General features: G+C 44.5%; 1 long non-coding RNA gene across 2 annotated transcripts in view; it reads right to left on the minus strand.

Moving 5' to 3' along the window:
* Positions 1-16476, minus strand: part of LOC123601293 — a 109960-nt gene that overhangs the window by 91441 nt on the left and 2043 nt on the right. For both annotated transcript variants that reach the window (XR_006714033.1, XR_006714032.1), the window contains exon 2: positions 2325-2411. This is a non-coding gene — a long non-coding RNA (uncharacterized LOC123601293). The remainder of the gene's footprint in view (positions 1-2324; positions 2412-16476) is intronic.

Here is a 16476-nt window from a genome sequence, read left to right on the forward strand (position 1 = left end):
CAATATCCCTGTTCTCTCCACTTTGGCCCACAGACCTCCCCAGGCCTCCTCCTTGCCCTACTTCCTGCCAAGGGAATTTGGGCAGTAGCAGCAGGCACTATTCCAAGTCTGGTGCTTCATGAAAACTACTTCCAAGCCTAGATCATCTGCATGATCCTCTCTCTTTCTCTCTCTCTTCCCACCCTCACTCCCATCCCCACCTGATGTCTGGATTTCAATATCCAGGCAATTCCAGAACTCATGAGTTGAAGGTGATAGAACCTCCATCTACCTGTGTCCTCCTTACTTCCCTTTCACCACAGTGGACAGTGACAAGAGCCAAAAGTAAACCCATATTGTGTTAAGACACTTACATTTTAGGATTGTTTCTTAAAGCAGCTAATGTGACTTATCATGACTAATACACAAGTATGGAACTAGAGTAATAGTCCTATAAAGCCAAAATTGTCCCACAATATTAACTATGTTTCCCTAATCAACTGGCTTTTGTGCTATCCACAACTTTCTAACTTTCCTCAAATCAGCAAATTCCCATCCACACTCTTCATTTATATCTTCATACTACAGTGATAGGGATCTGTCTGTCCAAGGATAGAAAACCAAAACTCTATTTTTAAATAAAGAATCAGACCACCTCCTTAGTCATTTATTACAACTCCAGATATCTTCTTACTGAACCAAGGGTAGAGAAAAGACCTTTTTTGTTATGTTAAAGTTATTCATTACGTTCTCAGTAGACACTGGAGTTTCACATGAATTTCCCCCCTTTTCAATGATGTCCAGTCCCTGAGGCACACTCTCTGAGAGGTTTACATGGCATCCTGATATCTACAACTATTTCCTAAATTGGAAGAAAGCTTGACATTTTATAGGCCTGTTTCTATCTGGCAAGACTTTCACAATGGGATGTGGACACTGGAATTTTGAGAGCATGGCCAGGGTTTGGACAACCTGAAAGCAAGTCCCAAGTCTTGACTCTACCAGTCAGTCAATTAATCTCTCCAAGCCTCCGTTTCCTATAAACTAGGGATGATAACAGTACCTGTCTCAGGGTCATGTTATGATAATTTGATTAAATTCTCAGCTTCCAGGTTTCCTCCTTCCATTCTTAGCTGCTAAGACACTAGAGCCCAGAATCTGATTTTATTCCCCACTACCTCCAGACTATGTGGATTAAATTCTGACTACAATAAATGAAAATAAGAATTTGAACATTTCCAATCCAAAGAAATGGCAAGAGGGACAAATAAGATTTCAACATAAAGGATACAACAGGCCTGGCAAGTTCTAGAAGGCCACCTGCCCTACCCATGCTGCACAGCATCAGAGGACTTGGAAAGCAGCCAACTCTGCAGTGAGGTGAGACCTCCACACCTAGCCCCAGTGATTTCCAAGCATCTTTGAGTGGTTGAAATGTCTACATCAGCTCAGAAAAGTTAAAACAGGAAGCCTGATTTTGGCTGGAGCTCTTCAGTAGATAAAAAGCAAAAGAAAGTCCATCATTGGCTACTAGTAACACTGCATACAGGGTCACAAGGGAGGTATAGATAAGAGATATTTTTAGAAGAAAAACCACTAAAAAAGAAAAAAACTGTTGCAGAAAATAAGACACTTGCCTTGACTCTTGGCTTAGATTTAAGCAAGACAAGAAAGATAAGGGGAATAAGGTTCTGAGCCAGGCAGGCAGGAGACCCAATTATGGGATCTGTCCTTATGTCAGACAATGACTTCATATACTCTTAGGTAATAGAGGCTGAGATTAGCTGCCTTGGTGAAGAGGAAGCTCCCTCTCCCATCCCAACAAGGGCAAAATACAAGTATATTACAAGTTGCCTATGTGAGATTAAGCATTCTAAAGAGAAAGAGCATAAAGCCCTAACAAAGGGCAATACTGGGAACTGAGTGTCATAAACAGGATCTAGAGTTTTTGATGCTATTTGAAGCTAAGAGAAGAACCATGATTTCACATATCAGCCCAGATTCTTTCCTTTGCATCTTGAACTCTCCACTGATGCTAGGCTGGGTTAGCAGGTAGCTTATAAAACCAAGGTTCTTTCAGGGCGCCTGGGTGGCTCAGTGGGTTAAGCATCCAACTCTTGATTTCAACTCAGGTCATGATCTCACAGTTCCTGAGATCAAGCCCTGACTTGGGCTCTGTACTGACAGCCCTGAGCTTGCTTGGGATTCTCTCTCTCTCTCTCTCTCTCTCTCTCTCTGCTCCTCCCACTTCCCTCTCAAAACAAATAAATAAACATTTAAAACAACAACAACAAGGTTCTTTCATCCATCAGTGAAATCAGATAATGTGTGAACAGTGCACTCACCTTGTGTTTGCAGTACCTCCTGTTCACAGGGTTTTCTTCAGGGCAGACACAGGAAGTCAATGTTGTGAAAGACTGAGAAGGAACAGGCTGCAGGGAAATGGAGAAAAGCCAAAACTGAGATGTCAGAGAAGCAGAGAGCAGGGAGTGCTTGAAGACAATCAAATATGTCCAGATCCAGAAGAGAAAGACCGAAGAGTGTCCATTAGATCTGTCCACCTAGGTCATAGGTGCCTTAGCTGTTCTGGTAGATTGGTGGGGTCAAGACAAGATGGGAGTGTTTTGAAGGACAAATAGGTGAGGAAGTGGAGACAGCATGTGTGGAGAGCTCTTTTGAGATGCTTCCTGTTTAGGAGAGCAGAGAAACGGAGATAGTTGGAGATCAGGTTAGGTCCAGAGAGGGGATTGCATTTGTTTTGTCCTACTTTTGTTTGCTTATTTTTATTTATTTATATTTTTTTAAGTTTTTTTTCATTTCTTTATTTTCAGAGAGAGATTGAGAGCATGTACAAGCAAGGGAGGGGCAGAGAGAGGGAGACAGAGACTCCCAAGCAGGCTCCAAACCCACAGAGCCCTATGTGGGGCCTCAGATCATGAGGAGATCATGACCTGAGTGGAAACCAAGAGTCGGATGCTCAACCAACTGAGCCACGCAGGCGCCCCTGCTTACTTCATTTTTAAAGAGGGAGTGTCAGTTGAATTTTCAAATTGAGCAGGAGAGGTTGAAGATGCCAGAGAGGGGGAGTATGGCTGAGACTATTAATGTCCTCCAATAGCCTTTCTCCCAAATTCCATGGTAGTTGAATCTATGAATTTTAGCTGGATAAACGGCCTCCTGACGGTGGTGGGGCAGGCTGTTCATCCATCTGATGCTGACCCTGGCATAACAGTTCCTCCCAGTCTGATCTTCTCCTCCAGACCCGAGCCCACCTCTTACCACCAACTTCTTGAAATCTGAAGTCCCAAAGCTCTTTTTCTAGTTTCTCCAGGGCAAGGAGAAGGGGAATTAAATTACCTGCCTTGTTCTGTTCCCTATTACTGTAATGACATGAAGTCTATGCCTTGATTCCCCTTTCCGTTTTTTGTTTTGTTTTGTTTTGTTTTGTTTGAGAGAGAGTTCACATGAGCAGAGGAGTGGTAGAGGGAGGGAGAAAGAGAGAGAGAAGAAGAAGAAGAAGAAGAAGAAGAAGAAGAAGAAGGAGAAAGGGAGGGAGAGAGAGAGAGAGAGAGAGAGAGAGAGAGAGAGAGGGAATCCTAAGTAGGCTCCATGCTCAGTGCAGAGCCCCTGATGCAGGGTTTGATCTCACAACCCTGGGATCATGACCTAAGCCGAACTCAAGAGTTGGGGACCCTTAACTGACTGAACCACCCAGGCACATCTCCCCTTTTCTTTTTTATTCTCAAAAACTTATTTAAAAATCAACATACACCCCAGATACAAATGCACCACTCTTAACATTAGCCCTTTGCCTCTACTTGCATTCCTACTATTACAACAATCTTATTTTTCCTTGAAATAATATGGCTATTTCTGATTCTCTAGAGGAAGGCTCAACAAACGTTTCCTGTAAAAGGCCAGACGGCAAACACTTTGGGTCTGAGGGTCATTGGGTTTCTGTTGCAACGACTCCGCTCTACCATTCTTCACACATAAATGAGTGAAGGTGGCTGTGTTCCAATAAAACTTTATTTATGGATATTGACACTTGAATTTCCTATAATTTTTGTATGTCCTAATATACCATTTTTCTGTTGGTTTTCTTTAACCATTTAAAAATGTAAAAGCCATTCTTAGCTTACAGACTGTCCCCCCCCCAAAAAAAAAATGGCAACAGGCCAGACTTGGCCCATGAATGGCAATTTTCCCACCCCAGTCTAGAGCTGGAACATACAGAAAGGAAAAACACACACACACAAAGAAAAATATTCCAAGATATCTCATGATAGTGGAATACTACACTGATTTTAAATTTTAAAGTAGGAGGAGTTGTTTATCACTCTTATCATCTTGAAGTTTTCAAGGAGGGGAAGGATTCTGTTCCATTCTCCAAGAGAAAACTCTATTGGAAGAGTACTTCTGGTCTCTTTTTCCTCTCATCGAACTTGTAACTCAGTTGGTGAGATGAAGCCGTGTTTGCCAAACCACAGCCCGGGCTCCTGGCTCTTGCTCTCTCATGGGACCTGCAGGCCCACATGGAGCATCTCTTCCTCCACTTCTGTTCTCGAGTCAGGCCTAGATTCTCCTTCTGGAGCAGCTGAGTATGTGCATCCCAGGCGGTACAGCATGTAGGCCAATCCATGGAGGTGAAAGAATAATACACTAGATTATTAGAACTGGTATTTATTTTTACTTTTATTTCATTCTCAAATTTATATTCTAATAAGTCATTAAAGAAAACCAATATGACTATAAATTTGTATATAATTTGTAAATGAAGCAACATTTGAGGATGAGTGCTCAAAAATCATTTATTCATAGGGATTTGCAAATAAAAAGTTTGGGTATTTCACTTCATTTTCTTTTATCTTTATTTTTATTTTTGGGAGACAGAGAGAGCCTGAGTGAGGAAGAGGGGGAGGGGGGCAAAGGGAGAGCAAGAGAATCTTTTTGTGTGTGTGTGACAGATGCTGATTTTTATTTATTTTTATTTTTATTTTTTAATTTATTTTTTATTTTGTTATGAATCTTAAGCAGGCTCCATGCTCAACACGGAGCCCAACATGGGGCTCGATCCCACAACCCTGGGATCATGACCTGAGCTGAAATCAAGAGTCAGACCTTAACTGACTAAGCCACCCAGAAGCCCCAGGGTATTATTATTTTAGAGACGGTCCTAAAGATGTGTTGCTCTCCTCTCCCAGTAGATGGGCCATGGGCCAAGCCCATCTTTTGGACCTATCCCAATGTCTAAATCTAGCTGAAGGGTGGCCAGGACAGAAGATTCATAGAAAGTCTCACTGTGGCCTCAGGCCCAAGCATTCCTCTCCAGTACAGTATCAGGTTAAAGCAGATAGTGTACCTCAATCCTCGTCTGCCCCTGGGCATTTGCCCTCTGTTCAGAATCCAGTGAAAAGCCCATGTGATTCACTGGTTCCCTGGAACTATCCAGAAGTTAGCTCTCTGCCAGTTGATATGAAAAGATACTTTGCTAAGCAGAAGAAACAATGTACTGTTGTCTCCTTTGTGTATTTTGCATTACAAGCCTATTAACACAGACGCAATGGATTTATTGAATGAACTGAATTCAGTGGAGCACAAACATACCTCAGCTTTCCTTCCGAACACAGCCTTCACACACGCCCCACTGAATGCCCTTTTCACAAGCCCCCTCCCATGATGTCTCAAACTAATCCCATAGATTTACAGTCACTTTCAGATAGAAAAATAGTTTCAAGTTGATAATTAACACTAAGCTTACTTCTGTGTATTGAAATGATTCCAACTCAAAATTTCCCCCACCAGCCTTGCACTTCCATCTCAGGCCAGTCTTGTGGTTTGGGAACTGGTAATAATAAAAGAGGTGTGGACAGTGCTTTCATTTTCCATCCACCTCCTTCACCTTCTGCAACTGGCTCCTCCAGAGTCCACATGGGGTGTGTGGGTGTGAGCTTATACTGTGGCACTGGCCTGCTGTAACTGAGCTCTGCATAACCCTCTGTATAGAGGTGTCTGAATATGGCTCTCTCTTGGGGACATGTGTGGATTTCAGAGGCCCTGTTAGGGATATGGACAGTGTCCAGTTCTCTGACCTGGGGGATGGGGAAGAAGTGAGCAGGAAGGGGTATGCACCCTCCAGTGAATGTCCTGAGTCCCCATGTCCTCAGTTCCTCTCTAGTGAAGCATACTCTGTAGTCTCCTCTTGCAGTATCAAGTGCCCCCTTGCACAAGGTTCCTTCGCATTCAGCTCTTTTCTTTGGTATTCATGTGACTTAGACACATACTGTTAGCACGCACACTACCTCATCACTGCCTTCTCTCCTCGCCCTAACGCTGAGGGCTACTCCAGCCAGCCTCCCCGCCTGAAACATACAGGTGGGAGAGGAGGCAGGAGCGTCTATGTCACATATGAAGCTCTTCCAAGAACTCTCTCACCATACTTGGCGGTGGTAGCTGTATTGGGATTGCGTTGGGTATAAGCCTCGGCAACTCCCCAAGCCTTTCTCCCTAAGAAAGATGCTAGATTATCAATCACTCTTAGTGGTTTCCTTAGCAGCCTCCTCCTGCCATCCACACATGTACACAAACATACACATACTTAGAAGAATCACAGCACTTGCCCCTGTGCTTAACTGCCATAGAATTTTTAGACTTCTTTTATGTAGACCAAAGGTGGATGTTAGGATGAGGGTGAAAGGATCTGTTCAGCCAACTTTTAAGTAATCCTTTGGGTATGTATATTGTCTAACCTTAGAGCTTTGGTCAAAATATTGAAGTATCACTGGTGCGCCTGGATGGCTCAGTCGGTTAAGCATCCAACTTCAGCTCAGGTCATGATCTCACAGTCTGTGAGTTCGACCCACATCGGGCTCTGTGCTGACAGCTTGGAGCCTGAAGCCTGCTTGGGAATCTGCATCTCCCTCTCTCTGTTCCTCCCCCACTCGCACTCTGTCTCTCTCTCTCTCTCTCAAAAATAAAGATTTAAAAAAAAAATTTTTTTTAATTGAGGCATCAGAAGTCCCATTCAACATTCTATTACACACACACACACACACACACACTCTCTCTCTCTCTCTCTCTCTCTATAGTAGAAACATTCTAGAAACATTCTAAAAAACACACAAAAAAGGAACCATGTTTCTCTCCAAAGAAAGGCTCAGTGAGTTGGGGTAGGAAGAAGCATTCTCTAGTTAAAGTAAACCCTTTAAGTACCTGAAAAAAATTTTTTTAACATGTGAATATATTGCATTTCTGGTTTTAAGAAAACTTGTTTTCAAAATGAAACACATAGGGTGTGGTCCTCACACTGATGTAACAAAAAAGTGTGGGTGTTATTACTCACATAAAGCAAAGCAAGGGCTTTGTTAAAGCAACTTACACAAGTTGATTTCAAAGGTTACAGTTTTATTTCAAACTTCCCCTAAAGGAAGCTAAACTTCCAAGAAACACAGTTGAAAAAATTTCTTTGGGGGAATGAGGTTTTACTGAGGAAAAGGGGAGTATGTATATAAAATTATTAGATTAGATACTAGAAAACCTCTCCTTTCTCTTTGAACAAATAAACAGTAAGCCTTTACTATACCCGAGGCACCATGCCAGGGAGCGGGGATAAAATGGGAGACACTGAAGGTCTTGCCCCCCTACCCCCCATCACTTGTGATCTCCTGGGGAAACCACTGAGTAATTGTGTAGTGCTGGGTGCTAGATGAGTGTGATGCGGGTGAAGCATAGGGAGGGTGCCCTGTGTGTGCTAGAATGACTAAGGTAAAACTTGATGGACAAGGAACTAGGCAGATGGGGGAGGAAGCAGGTTATTATGGCTTACGTGACCTCAATTCCTAAAAGATCACCTGGACTTTGCAATCCTTCTGTTTTCTGTCTTCCTCCTACACCTACCTTTAACTTCAGAGGAAGCTGCATCCCTTTTCTTGTGCCAGCCCAACTCTTACATGTGTGCTCCATCTGCCTATCAGCTATAACAAAAACCTTGGTGTCTTTAATTCGAGTGCTCCCTGTGTTCATTTGTTTACATACAGATCTGAGGTGGCCACTTGGAAGGCATCAAGAGCCCTGCTCCCACAGCATCCAGGTGGTTCTGTGGATGCTGCTTTCCAGGTATCTCTTCTATCTATTTCCCTGCCAAACACCCCTCTTAAATTCCACTTCAGAATTCATCATCTCTAACCTCACCTATCACCCTCTTTACCAGCTGATCTCTCTGGCTCTCCTCACTGAAGCTCCATAGCCTTCGGGACAAACGCCAATAAAATCCTTTAATACTCAGTTGTCCAAATTTGCAACCAAACTCTTCAACACATGGGCCGTGCCTATCTCCCTGCATCTCCTTGCACAACTAGCCTTCATTTAAACTTTTGGAAATTTCCTCTTTTGCATAGTGTTTCATGCTTTTGGCCCTTTGCTTATCCTCTCACTTCGAATTTATTCAAGCAACCAATCTTATGCAGGCACTGGCAGACATTGTGGTGAATACTAGAGATATGATGGGAGCAAGACTAGACATGGTCCCGACTCTCATGAAGCTTACAGTGTACTGGAGAAGGCAAGCAGTAATTAAATAAGCACATAAACAAATGCAATATTATAACTGCAATGAGAACTATGGTGGGGGATGAAGAAGGAGGAGGAGGAGGAGGAGGAAGAGAAGGGGGTGAGGATAGAAAGAGGACAAGGAGGAGGGGGAAGGGGGAAGGAGGAGGAGAAAAGAGGGAAAGGGGAAAGAGGAAGAAAAAGAAAAAAATAGATCAGGGAAAGCATCCTCAAGGAAGTCACAGTTGAACTAGGAATGAGTAGCAGGGGTGCCTGGGTGGCTCAGCCATTAAGCATCTGACTCTTGATTTCAGCTCAGTTCATGATCTCATGATTCATGAGTTCAAGCCTCACATCCGGGTCTGTGCTGGCAGTGTGGAGCCTGCATGAGATTCTCTGTCTCCCTCTCTCTCTCTGCCTCTCCCCTGCTTGCTCTCTCTCTCTCAAAATAAATAAACATTTTTTTAAAAGAATGAGTTGCAGTTAATTAAGTGAAAGGAGAGGGAAGATCTTTTTAGGTAGAAGGAACAGTATAGGTGCAAAGGCCCTGAGAAATCTGGGAGCCTGTTGTTTAGGCTCTGAAAGATGGTTAGTACATCTCAAGCATTGAAAAGGAAGGAGAAACCTCTTCCCAATCTCGTCCTCCAGGCAAATACTAACTCATATTTCAAGACTGGCCTCCTGGAAAAAATGTCCTCATCTCCATGAACCTTTTCTCTGCAGTTAGCGGGAATCAACCACTTCTTCCTTTGACTTCTACAGTACCAAGAAAGCTGTCTCCAGAAGCCCTTTCTCGTAGGTCTGTGCTTCATGTCTGTGTCTTCCCACCACCATGAGCTGTCTGTGGGAGGTGCTGGGGCACAGTCATCTCTGTGTTTCAGGGTCCCTGGCCCAACACTTGGCTCAGAATAAACTTCTGCGTATGTGTCACCTGAATGGCTGGCTGGCTGGCTGACTGGATAATTAATTAATTAATTAATTAATAATAAATGCATTCATTCCTTTGGGGATTAAGACTAAACTCTAATGTAATTCTCCTACTCTGGCCAGTGCCAGTCTCCAGCCTCAGCCTCATACACCTTCCAACTCCCTCCCAGGTCTCCTGTGGTCATACTGTCTTCTGCCTCAGTTCCCAAACCTGCCAGCCCTTCCTTGCCACAGGACTGCACTTGCAGTTCCCTCTGCAGGGACATTAGTCTCATTCCATTCTTTGGTCCTAGCATAGACGTAACTCACTTCCTAGGGAACCTGCACTAAGGCCCTCAGATCCAGGTGACATGCCTCCTCTCTGCTCCCACAGCTCCCCACATGTCCCCCATGGAAACTCCTATTGGACTGGTTAGAATTGCTCAGTTACGGGGCGCCTGGGTGGCGCAGTCGGTTAAGCGTCAACTTCAGCCAGGTCACGATCTCGCGGTCCGTGAGTTCGAACCCCGCGTCGGGCTCTGGGCTGATGGCTCAGAGCCTGGAGCCTGTTTCCGATTCTGTGTCTCCCTCTCTCTCTGCCCCTCCCCCGTTCATGCTCTGTCTCTCTCTGTCCCAAAAATAAATAAACGTTGAAAAAAAAAATTTAAAAAAAAAAGAATTGCTCAGTTACTAGTATAACAATATAGGGAAATTTCTAAATTATATTTCTCTTAGATGCAAAATTTCTCTCTCCCTCCTCTGAAGGGAATTGTTGTTACTGAAAGAATCCTTTCATAAGAAATTCGGGTGGGGAGAGAGAGGTTGCATGAATAACAGTAGATGACTAAAGGGCTTTTCTAGGGAGGCTGAATTCTGTGAGGTTTTTGTTTAGACAAACAGAGTATGAGTGTGTGTGTGGGGTGTGTGTGTGTGTGTGTGTGTGCGTGTGTGTTGAGCTAATAAATGTATGACTGCCTGTCAATAAAAGGAGCCAAGTCACCATCTGTTAGGTAAATGCTCCCTACATCTTCCATGGGTAATTAGGTGGAAGTGAGGGCAGTGAGGGAAAGGATTTTTCAAAGTTTCCCACATTCTTTCCTTTAAAACATTTTTTTAATGTTTACTTATTTTTGAGAGAGAGAGACAGAGAACAAGCAGGGAAGGGGTAGAGAGAGACACACAGAATCTGAAGCAGACTCCAGGCTCCAAGTTGACAGCACAGAGCCTGACACGGGGCTCGAACCCCCAAACCACAAGATCATGACCTGAGCTGAAGTCGGATGCTTAACCTACTGAGCCACCTAGATGTCTCTTCCCACATTCTTTCCTTTGGCCTTCACCTCACCACAGTAAGTTCCTCTCCCCTGCAATGGATACTATGAATGGGGCATGGGTAGCCGGGAGCCCTGAGCTGGACCTCATTAAAGCAATGATAGTACAGATTGAAGATGTAGCTTAACAGGATGGCATCAGACACTAAACACCTCCTCAACACTACGTACTATCCTAAGTCCTTGGGATCTCACTGAATCTCACAACCACCACGCACCATTATTATCCCCATGTCATCTAGGAAGAAATCAAAGCTCAGAAAGTGATGTGTTTTTTCCAGGTCACACAATGAGTGAGCAGCAGAGCCAGGATTCTAACCCAGGAGACTGAATCTAACGCCCATCCCCACAGCCACAGTCCCTACCATGGAGGGTTTGGGACACACTGTTGCAATTGCCTGTCAGAAGATTCCATTTCTTCAGGGTCCATGCCCTGGAATCCATAGATTCCTAGTTCTCTAGTACTCCCTAAAATATCCACAAGAGGGGGACCTCTTCCCATCAGTTCTAGGCTGCTGCCAGGGAGGAGGGGCGATTATGGATTTAATCTGCAGATCTAAAGGCAGCTGGAGAGTTGGCTGGTTACCTGTACAGAATTTGAACAGGTTTCCTGACACAAAAGAGCATAGGTACCCTAGTGGTACCTGATCCAATTAGTCCAAATTAACTAGGAAGTTCTCTGTCCCAACCAGGCATATTATTCCCATGCCAATCACTCTCCAAGCCTGGCACCCAATTTGCTATGGAAGCAAGGGCTGTGTGAGCCTTAGATCTTTAACACCAGGCTCCTCTCCCCTTCCGAGTTTTACCCATTGTCCAGTAGCCTAGGAGCCTCCAAAATAGGTTTCAGAGTTTCTAAAATCCAGAGAAAAAAAAGAATAAAGTGGCCCTTACCACTCTCACTCTTAGCCCCACAGAACTCTGCTCATAATGATTCTTAGGCCATAGGATATCCAAGTTGTATTTATGTCCTTTCTTAAGATGGACCCTAGGAATAGGAGTGTGGTGTACACTGCTATGGGTCACCCAGGTTCCCCTTCAGGAATGAAGGACCTGGCCCCCCCAGCTGTTGGGGGTGCTGCTGGAATATGGCCCTCAATGATGAGCCCATACAGAAGCCCTCACCTAGGAAAGCCACCTTGCCCAAGGTCATACCCCCTTTCTGAAGCATCCTATGACCAATTAATTTAGAAGGGAGCAAAGGCTTGGTCCCCCTGATTCAGCTTGGAACAATCTGAAAAGTCTTCTCAGCTTCAGAACCCACTGTAGGGTTGGCTGAGGCCTCTGCAGAGACTGCCTCAACATTCATCCTCTCCCCCTGCCCAATCCTACTTGCTTCCTTTCCTTCACAGGAGGTGATCCTGAGAGTACTCCCTAAGAAACCTCCAGCAAGTTCATCTCCATCTTAGGGTCTGCTATGGATAACCCAACCTGCAGCAGCTGGTGCCAGGATGCTCTAAGAAAGCAGATGCTAACATGGGATTTTAGAGCAGGATCACTCGCCACCCAGCTGACAGGGACCCAGCATCGGTTAGGTGGAGTTGGAGAGTCCCTGGTGAATTGGGATGGTATCCTGGTGCAAAGAAATGCACTGGCTGGTTCAGTGAATCAGATTTTTGAGAAACATGAGGGAATCTGTAACTAGAAGAATAAGGGAATTGAGGGGCACCTGGATGGCTTAGTCAGTTAAGCGTCTGACTTTGGCTCAGGTCACGATCTCACAGTTCATGAGTTTGAGCCCCACATCGGGCTCTGGGATGACAGCTTGGAGCCTGGAGCCTGCTTCCCATTCTGTGTCGCTATCTCTCTGCCCCTCCCCTGGTCGACTCTGTCTATGTCTCTCTCAAAAATAAATAAGCATTTAAAAAAAAAAAAAAAAAGAATAAGGAAGTTGAGTGATTATAGCTAAGCTCATGGATGCTCTAGAAAAGAGTAATGAAAAGTGTAAAATAATTAATCTGCAACTAAAAGCACGGAGAAAGTGACAGCCTGCACCAAGTGAGGCAGAAATGCCGTAACTGACAGGAAGGATAAAAAGGCTCAGAAAGTGGGTGTCAAGAAGGATAGACTTTATAAGGTTGGAAAACTCATGAAATAACTATATTCCACAGGATACATAATTTGCCAAAGTAATAAGGAATGTTTGGTAGGAGGGCTACCAGCATCACCAAGACATCCCATAATGGCTCTACTATATAGGCCAAGGCTGATGGCAGAAAACACTACTGCTAAGTTGGTGGACTCACTGACAGCAATAGAAATGATAGGAGTCTCCTCCCAAAATAGAGGCTAGGCGTCAGCATTAATCATTAGAAACCCATTCCCATACGCCCAATAGGGTGGGCTCCCACTTACCAAACCTGATAAAGGTTTTTGCCAAATGTCAAGTGTCTAACCTGCTAGCAGCAAACTTGCTAGCAGCAAAAACAGAAGCCAAGTCTCCAAGATGGCATCATACCTTGAAGAGACCAACTAGCCCCTTGGTGGCAAGTTGACTACACTGGATTCCTTCCACTCTAAAGGGTGAAGCAGTTTGTTTTGTCAGGAATAAATAACATATTTCAGGCATGGTTTTACCTTTCCTGCCCACTGGGAGTCAACCATCACCATCATCTAAGAGCTTACAGTGTTTGAACAACAGGCATGGAATCCCATCACATCAGACCAAGGACCCAGTCTTTGGCAAAGGAGGTATAAAGTGAGCCCATGATTAGGCAACCCACTGGTCACATTACATACCACACAACCCAGAAACTGCCAGCCTGATACAGTGATGGAATGGGCTGGTGAAGGCACAGCTAAAGCATAAACTTGAAAATGATACCTAGAGAAGACAGCGTGCTGTCTTCCAGCATGCAGTGTCCACTTTAAAATAGCAACCTTCAGGGGCGCCTGGGTGGCTTGGTCGGTTAAGTGTCCGACTTCGGCTCAGGTCATGATCTCACGGTCCGTGAGTTCGAGCCCCGCGTCGGGCTCTGTGCTGACAGCTCAGAGCCTGGAGCCTGTTTCAGATTCTGTGTCTCCCTCTCTTCTCTGCTCCTCCCCTGTTCATGCTCTGTCTCTCTCTGTCTCAAAAATAAATAAACATTAAAAAAAAAATTAAAAAAAAAATAGCAACCTTCATATTATGCAGTGTGCCCAACAGGTAGAACACATGAGTCCAAAAACAAGGGAGGAAGCAGGAATTGGCTTCTTACCATTACTCCTATGATCTGCCTGGAGAATTTGTGCTTCCTGTCCCTAAAATGCTAGGCCCCACAGGTTTAGAGGTCCTGATTCCCAAAGGGAAAATGTGTCCAACAGGGGAGAGAGTATGGCTGCTGCCCAGCAACTTTTGGCTCCTTGTGTGAAGGGCAAGAAGAAGCATCACCATCTTGGCCACAGAGTAGATCCTAATTACAAGAATAGAGGAGGCAGGGCAGCTGCTACACAAAAGAGATGGAGGAGAAATAGTTTGGCATCAGCTTGTCCACTCGGGAGCCTCTTGACACTCTCCTCCTCTATTTTGATGGTAAAATAAAAAAAATGCAGAAGCAATGGCTTGAGGAGGGCATGGATACCAGATGCTCACACACCTCAGGAGTAAAAGTCTGGATCACACCGTCAGGTAAAGCCACTGAAATCAGCAGAGGTGCTAGCTAAGGAGGAAGGAAATCTAGAATGTGCGGTAGAAAAGAAAAATGATGGGTATCCCTTGCTATCCTGATCAGTTACAGTAACCATAATTCTTCCTACTAGCTTTCCTTTTCTAAGTTTCCACCATGAAGAGAGAGGCTCACCACAATGCTGGGGGAACTGCTCCCAGAACTTATATGAAGAAATGGATCCAAGTGGCACACGAGGTGGATGGACTGTGGTAGACACTGTCATTGTCGCCTGGTCTCCCTCAAGGAACGAAGGACTTATTCTCCCAACTGTTAGGCCTGCTCTCAACAGAAAGCCCTCAGCTATCAGCACCCACAGGAACTTCCCCAAATGAAGCAACCCCCTCATGCCATTTCAGGACAACTTTGAAGGGTCATCCCAGCTTCAGAACTCCCACTGGGTCTGCTGAGGTCTCTACTGAGGTAGCATCAAAGCTCAACACGTCCCTCTGCCCAATCCCACTATCTTTCCCATCCTTCCACAGCTATAGATTCCAAAAGCACTTCTGAAAAAATCTTTTTTTTAAACTTTGTTTAATGTTTATTTATTTTTGAGAGAGAAAAAGAGAGCAAGGAGAGCACACGCATACGCACACATGAGTTGAGGAGGGGCATAGGAAGAGGGAGACACAGAATCCAAAGCAGGCTCCAGGCTCTGAGCTGTCAGCACAGAGCCCAACGTGGGGCTTGAACTCACAATCCATGAGATCATGACCTGAGCCAAAATCAGACACTTAACTGACTGAGCCACCCAGGCGTCCCTGAAGAAATCTCTTGCATGTTCATCTTTGTCTCAGAATCTAATTCAATTCCTGAAGAATAATGTCATCCATGTCAGGGGAAGAGGGGCTTTTGATCACCTACTCAGAAGGATAAGGGTGTGTGATATGCATCGATAATGGTTCCACCAAAACCAACTATATGAACTGTAAGAAAGAGAACACCGTAAGAAAGAGAATTGGGCAAATGAGCAAGAAGGGAGTGAGCAAGAAAGATACTGTTAAGGAAATAGGATGTGAGCAAAGGAAAGGACTTCATGGGATAAGATCTTGGAAAACAGGTAGAATTTGGGCTCTGAGGGTCATCAATGTCCTCTTACATAGCAAGGACAGAGACTGAGAGCAACAATAGTTAACAAATGGGACAAATGGGACAAATGGGGCTGCTTGAAACCTTCTTCTTAATAACCATCTAGATATGTCCATCCTGCTGTCCATCAAGATGAACTTTGACTCTCCCCTTTTTGTCTCCCCATTCTCTTGTTAATCTAATGTTTTTATTAATATCAGTAACACCCATGAAGGGAAGCTTAGACACCAAATTTGATAAGGCTTCTTGGACTGATTTTGCAGCAGGAAAGTTACTTGTGGGGGGGTGGGGGGTGGGGGATGGGAGTGGTTTTATCCAATCTAGCAGGCTGGTCATTTCCTCAGGAATAACCCTCTGTGTCTCTGTATGGCCATCTGCGATTTTTCCATAGTGAGCTATGGGTCCAGTAACAACCCAAACATGCTCTTCCATGCTGAAGCATGTAAAAACAAAGATACTGCCCCTAAATTAGTCACACTCACAATCCATTTCAGTAAAGGTTCTTCAGGAAGTTGATGATACTAATCTACAAAATAAAACAACTCCCTCACATGATACCTCCTGGTTTCAGTAGTTTCTTGGTTTTGTCCTCTCCCTTGTGGCCCATCTTCTTATGACAGAGTTTTAGAGGTACTCTCAATAGTACCGACATAAGCCAAAAAACCCAGACTAACCAAAATCTGAGCTTGGTCCAGCATCACGGTCTCACCCAGCCCTCTACCTTTCTTTCATTTTAGCAATTACAGATAACAACAACCAAGAGATTATATAGTTTGGGGGCACCTGCGTGGCTCAGTCAGTTAAGCATCAAACTTCGGCTCAGGTCATGATCTCGCAGTTGGTGAGTTCAAGCCTTACATTGGGCCCTCTGCTGTCAGTGCCAAGCCCACTTTGGTTCCTCTGTTCCCCTCTCTCTCTGCCCCTACTCCGCTTGTGAGTGCTCTCTCTCTCTCTCTCTCTCTCTCAAAAATAAATAAAGA

This window comes from Leopardus geoffroyi, chromosome D1 (assembly GCF_018350155.1).
Source record: "Leopardus geoffroyi isolate Oge1 chromosome D1, O.geoffroyi_Oge1_pat1.0, whole genome shotgun sequence".
NCBI classification, from domain to species: domain Eukaryota; kingdom Metazoa; phylum Chordata; class Mammalia; order Carnivora; family Felidae; genus Leopardus; species Leopardus geoffroyi.